The 7,286-nt window shown below is 30.5% G+C and overlaps 1 non-coding gene across 1 annotated transcript; it reads right to left on the reverse strand.

Moving 5' to 3' along the window:
- Positions 1–5,446: 5,446 nt before the first annotated feature.
- LOC139887067 (small nucleolar RNA R71) lies at positions 5,447–5,553 on the reverse strand. The gene has a single exon (XR_011772917.1). It is a non-coding gene; the product is annotated as a small nucleolar RNA R71 (small nucleolar RNA).
- Positions 5,554–7,286: the final 1,733 nt, after the last annotated feature.

The following is a 7,286-nucleotide window of genomic DNA, read 5'->3' on the forward strand; positions in this document are numbered from 1 at the left end:
AACTACTCAGCATTGAAGAACACAAAAGGGCTGCTTTGAAAAGAAATGCTAAGTTCATGATCAAATATGATAGAAAGAAAGTAAAGTTATATGCTGAGCGAGCAGACAGAATTAAGAAGATGACACCTGATAATGCTAAAAATGAACATATATTTCATAGCATTATCCCTAAAAAAAGACAAGCTTTGAGTTGCAATTGTTCTATTTACAAGTGATATTCGTTTAAATAATAATAGGTGAAGACAAAAGACAGATTCGACGATTTGAAGATGCAAATGACCAAAAAGCTAAAAAGTACAAAGTACAAATCACAAGGTTCAAATTAAAGATGAGAAACGTCTAAAAATTACAAGAGTACGAGCCGCAAAACGCAAAGTACAAGATATTAAATTGTACGCAAGGACGTTCGAAAATCCGAAACCGGGACCAGAGTCAACTCTCAACGCGCGACGCAACGGACTAAAAATTACAAGTCAACTATGCACATAAATATAATATATAAATAATTCTTAAAATTATATATATATATATATATATATATATATATATATATATATATATATATATATATATATATATATATATATATATATATATATATATATATATATTATTTATTTATTAAAACCGTCGGTAAATAAAAAACAAAAGTATGTGAGCTGTAAAAGAAGGCCATGCGATCGCATGGCCAGGAAGACCAAAAACCATGCGATTGCATGGTGTACTATATCCGCTCAGGTCCTATAAAGTTCGCGTGTTTTGGCCGAAAATAACACATCTTTTTCTATCCTCTCTATCTTTTACGATATATATATATATATATATATATATATATATATATATATATATATATATATATATATATATATATATATATATATATATATAATTTATAATTTTAATTTTTATTTAAGATTAATAATAATAAGGGTATGTTAGCGAATGTTGTAAGTGTGTAAGTCGAAATTCTGTCCGTGTAACGCTACGCTATTATTAATCCTTGTAAGTTATGTTTAACCTTTTTAAATTAATGTCTCGTAGCTAAGTTATTATTATGCTTATTTAGTGCCGAAGTAATCGTGATGTTGGGCTAAATATTAAGATTGGGTAATTGGGCTTTGTACCATAATTGGGGTTTGGACAAAAGAATGACACTTGTGGAAATTGGACTGATAATGCTAAAAACGAACATATATTTCATAGCATTATCCCTCAAGAAATACAAGCTTTTAGTTGCAATTGTTCTATTTACAAGTGATATTCGTTTAAATAATAAAAGGTGAAGACAAAAGACAGATTCGACGAATTGAAGACGCAAACGACCAAAAAGCTCAAAAGTACAAAATACAATCAAAGAGGTTCCAATTATTGATAAGACACGTCTCAAAATTACAAGAGTACAAGATTCAAAAAGCAAAGTACAAGATATAAAATAGTACGCAAGGACGTTCGAAAATCCGGAACCGGGACATGAGTCAACTCTCAACGCTCGACGCAACGGACTAAAAATTACGAGTCAACTATGCACATAAATATAATATAATATTTAAATAATTCTTAAAAATTATTTATATATTATATTTATATTTAAATAACGTCGGCAAATTAAAAGACAAAATGGTGTGAGCTGGGTTTACGAACTCCGCGACTTGCGGAGTTTGTAGTGTAAAAACACCGCGACTCGCGGAGATACCCTGGACAAAAATGCCTATAAAAGCTAACGCATTTTGATCGTTTTATATATATCCTTTTTCTTCTTCTCTCATCAAACGCATTATATATATATACATTATAATTTTAATTTTAATTTTAATTTTAATTTTAATTCTAATAATAAGGGTATGTTAGCGAATGTTGTAAGGGTGTAAGTCGAAATTCTGTCCGTGTAACGCTACGCTATGTTTAATCATTGTAAGTTATGTTTAACCTTTTTAATTTAATTTCTCGTAGCTAAGTTATTATTATGCTTATTTAAAACGAAGTAATCATGATGTTGGGCTAAAAATACTAAAATTGGGTAATTGGGCTTTGTACCATAATTGGGGTTTGGACAAAAGAACGACACTTGTAAAAATTAGATTATGGGCTATTAATGGGCTTTATATTTGTTTAACTAAATGATAGTTTATTAATTTTAATATAAAGATTTACAATTGGACGTCCCTATAAATAACCATATACACTCGATCGGACACGATGGGCGGGGTATTTATATGTACGAATAATCGTTCATTTAACCGGACACGGGAATGGATTCATAGCCACTATAATTATTAAAACAGGGGTGAAATTATGTACAAGGACACTTGGCATAATTGATAACAAAGTATTAAAACCTTGTTACAGTTTAAGTCCCCAATTAGTTGGAATATTTGACTTCGGGTATAAGGATAATTTGACGAGGATACTCGCACTTTATATTTATGACTGATGGACTGTTATGGACAAAAACCAGACAGACATATTGAATAATCCAGGACAAAGGACAATTAACCCATGGGCATAAAACTAAAATCAACACGTCAAACATCATGATTACGGAAGTTTAAATAAGCATAATTATTTTATTTCATATTTAATTTCCTTTATTTTAAATTTAATTGCACTTCTAATTATCGCACTTTTATTTATTGTTATTGTATTTAATTGCACTTTTAATTATCGTACTTTTTAATTATCGCAAGTTTATTTTATCGCAATTTTATTTATCGTTATTTACTTTACGCTTTAAATTAAGTCTTGTATTTATTTTTAATATTTTACATTAGGTTTTAACTGCGACTAAAGTTTTAAAAATTAACAAACCGGTCATTAAACGGTAAAAACCTCCCTTTATAATAATAATATTACTTATATATATATTTGTATTTTTATAAAGTAAAACTAATATAGCGTTAAGCTTTGTTTAAAGATTTTCCCTGTGGAACGAACCGGACTTACTAAAAACTACACTACTGTACGATTAGGTACACTGCCTATAAGTGTTGTAGCAAGGTTTAAGTATATCCATTATATAAATAAATAAATATCTTGTGTAAAATTGTATCGTATTTAATAGTATTTCCTAGTAAAATATAAGCTATTTCATATACACCTCGCATAACATCAAGTATTTTTGGCGCCGCTGCCGGGGATTTTAAAATTTAGCTTAAAAGCCGGAAGCGCAACGCTATATATAAAAAAAAAATTAGTTTACTTTTATAAAAAATACGCTTTTGTAAAAATACGTTTTAAATATTCGAAAACATAAAAAGAAAACAAAAATATAAATATTTTTAAGAGTTTGTTAAATTTTTAAGTTTTATAAAGTTTCTTTATTTTTATTTTATAAAAATATAAGTCTTATTTAAATATTTTGTGTTTATTTAAAACATAAAAAAATGAAAAAAATAAAAAAAATATATATAAATCTATTTTTAAGTTTTTTATAAAATTATAAAGTATTTCTATTTTTATTTTAGTTTTTAAAACATAAGTTTTTATTTAATTTATATAAATATTTTATTTAATTATTAAAATAGAAAAATATATAAAATATAATTTAAAAAAAACTACAGAACCTGTCAAACGAAACCACCTTATCTGAAATTTCAAACCCCGCGACTCGCTGAGTTTGTTGCCAGGTGTACCGCGACTCGCGGAGCCACCCTGACACGCGCCTGACAGAACCCTAATCTGCATTAAATACGGAGTATTATTAATTATTATTAATTAATTTGTATTTAGGGTTAAATATTTAATTAATTTAGTATTTAATTTAAGTTTTAATTAATTTATGTATTTAGTTTAATTAGTTTTATTAAATTATAAAATTAATAGTTTTATTAAATAAATAATATAAAAATAATATTTTTATAAAAATTGTACTTTTTACAACTTTTAGTATATTTTTATATTTTGTCCCTTTTTAATTGTTTTAGCGTAATTTGTTGTATTTTTCGCTCGTATTTAGTTTTAAATATAGTTTTTGCCATAGTTATTTTCACTTCTAGATTTTTAGGCTTTACCGTAAAATCCCTTAAGTGCTCTCTCTTTAGACTAAGATTTAGGTGCTTTAGAATTTTGCGACGCCTTTTTAAGTTTTAGTACCTTTTTAAGATATTGCCATTTGGGATATAGTTTTTCTTGTAAGCTTTAATATTTTTAGACGCAACTTTTAATTTTTAGTTTTTAGTTCCTTTTTAAGTTTTAACGCGCTACTTTCTTATTTTTATTTTTCGACGTCTTTTACCTATGTATCAATTATCACTCCAATTAGTAATCTCAATTTGTAATTTTAATTTTAAGTTAGTGATAGTAATAAGGTTGGGTTAGTCGAGTGTTTTAAAGTTTTATAAGTCACTCTTTTTCTTTCTTATTTTTCGACGCCTTTTATTTTTCAACCCTTCTCTTTTTCGACCTTTTCCGACGCGCTCTTTTTCTTTCTTATTTCTCGCCATTCTAGTTTTTAGGATATAGATTTTTATTCTATTTCTTATCTAAATTTCTTAAAATTACGAAAATTTATTTTAAGTGGTTAAATTGATAGACATCAAAATTTTCTGGTTCGTAGTAATAGTTGGATTTGTACGTGGACCGGGTTATTAGAGCCAAACAGTACTCAATTATATTGAGACCAAACGAATCCTGCCCCTCTGCTGCATCTTTTGGCTATTCGAAACGTGGGCAAAATCAGAAAAGTCTATTAATTGGATAACTTATATAATTTTTCTTTCCTTTTAAAAACTAATAGGATATTCAGTGAATGCACCGAGCAAGACGTTCACCACCTTTTGTACGTTCACCACCTGTAACTCGATCAAGACATCTAGCATATATTGTCGCCGTTGATTTTTCTTTAGAATCGTCATCCAGTCGACCAAGTACTCCAATTCAAATTTTCGATAATCCATTTTTTGAACCCGACCTCACAATTGAGAATCCGGAGAATATTCAGGGACGATTCATAGATCCTGAACCATTAATTTTTCCTCCGGAACTACCAATCATTCAAACAGAGATTGTTGAGGAACGAACCATTAAATCAGAATCCTCTAGTGATTCAGATTCAACAAATTCAATTATGGAGAATTTGGAACCTTTAAGTATGGAAGACCGAATGCGAGCTAAACGCACTGGCAAAGGTCACACAATTACTCATCCAGACATTAATGCGCCAGATTATGAAATCAAAGGACAAATTCTACATATGGTGACTAATCAATGCCAATTTAGTGGTGCGCCGAAGGAAGATCCAAATGAACATCTTCGTACCTTTAATAGGATCTGCACACTATTTAAAATAAGAGAAGTGGAGGATGAACAGATATATCTCATGTTATTTTCCTGGACTTTAAAGGGAGAAGCCAAAGATTGGTTGGAATCGTTACCTGAAGGGGCGATTGATACATGGGATGTTTTAGTTGAAAAATTTCTTAAACAATTCTTTCCGGCATCTAAAGCCATGAGACTTCAAGGAGAAATTATTAGGTTCACACAGAAACCGAATGAAACTCTATATGAGGCGTGGACTAGATTTGGAAAGTTATTAAGAGGATGCCCACAACATGGTTTAGACACTTGTCAAATAGTACAAATATTCTACCAAGGATGCGACATCACTACAAGGAAAGACATAGATATAGCAGCTGGTGGTTCTATTATGAAGAAAACAGAAACTGATGCTTACAAAATTATTGATAACACTGCTTCCCACTCACATGAGTGGCACCAAGAAAAAGATATCGTTAGATCATCTGAAGCAGCTAGAGCCGATTCTAGCCATGACTTAGATTCCATTTCCGCAAAGATAGATGATGTCGAGAGACGAATGGAAAAGATGACTAAGGATATGCACTCAATACGAATTAGTTGTGAGCAGTGTGGAGGACCACATTTGACAAAAGATTGTCTCAGTATTGAATTAACAATGGAACAAAGAGAGAATGTTTCATATCTAAACCAAAGGCCTGGAAATAATTATCAGAATAATTATCAAACGCCAAGACCGATTTACAATCAAAACCAGAATTATAATCGAAATGTTCCATACAACAACCAACAAGGTCCTAGTAATCAACAAGTATCCAACAATACTTACAACCAACAAAGACCTAATTTTCAAAATAAACCACCACAAACCGATGATAAAAAGCCGAATTTAGAAGATATGATGATGAAGCTAGTTGAAACTCAAACGCAGTTTTTCACATCTCAGAAACAAACCAATGAACAAAATGCTCAAGCATTTAGAAATCAACAAGCTTCTATTCAAAATTTAGAACAAGAAGTAAGTAACCTAGCAAGGTTAATAGGTGAAAGAAAACCGGGAAGTTTACCTAGTAATACAAATGCTAACCCCCGGAATGAAACAGCTAAAGCCATTACCACAAGAAGTGGTATTACACTTAAACCACCTGAAATACCTGTAATTTCTGATGAAGCTATTCCTACTCCACAAGAACCACAACCTGAACAAGATAAGGAAAAAGAACCGGTAGTTGAAAAGGTTAATGAAGATAACACAGTTAAGGCTAAACCTTATGTTAAACCATACCAACCACCACTTCCTTACCCGAGTAAAATGAAAAAAGAGAAACTTGAAGCCGAGCAATCCAAATTCTTGGATATGTTTAAACAAATAAATGTAAATCTTCCTTTCAATGATGTAATTTCAGGAATGCCTAGATATGCTAAATTTCTAAAAGATCTAATATCGAATAGAAAGAAAATGGAAGAACACTCGGCCGTTACTATGAATGCTAATTGTTCAGCAGTGCTGTTGAATAAGATACCAGAAAAATTATCAGATCCAGGAAGTTTCACAATTCCATGTTTTTTGGGTAGTTTTAGTTCAATAGAAGCATTGGCAGACTTAGGTGCTAGTATAAATTTAATGCCGTATTCACTATACACTAAACTAGACTTTGGAGAATTGAAACCAACAAGAATAAGCATACAACTAGCCGATAGATCAATAAAATATCCTAGAGGGATAATGGAAAACATGCTAGTTAAAGTTGGTACTTTAGTATTTCCAGTAGATTTTGTTATTCTGGACATGGAAGAAGATTCTCAAGTTCCTCTCATATTAGGAAGACCATTCTTAAACACGGCTAAAGCAATGATAGACGTGTTTGGTAAGAAACTGACCCTAAGTATAGAGGACGAGAGTGTTACCTTTTCAGTTGATAGAGCAATGCAACAACCGCAATCTGCAGATGATACATGTTATTATATTCAAACTATAGATTCACATGCAGAATTGTTAGAAGAATTTTCAGAATTACAAGGACCAGGAGAATGTT

This window comes from Rutidosis leptorrhynchoides, chromosome 1, assembly GCF_046630445.1.
Source record: "Rutidosis leptorrhynchoides isolate AG116_Rl617_1_P2 chromosome 1, CSIRO_AGI_Rlap_v1, whole genome shotgun sequence".
Lineage (NCBI taxonomy): Eukaryota > Viridiplantae > Streptophyta > Magnoliopsida > Asterales > Asteraceae > Rutidosis > Rutidosis leptorrhynchoides.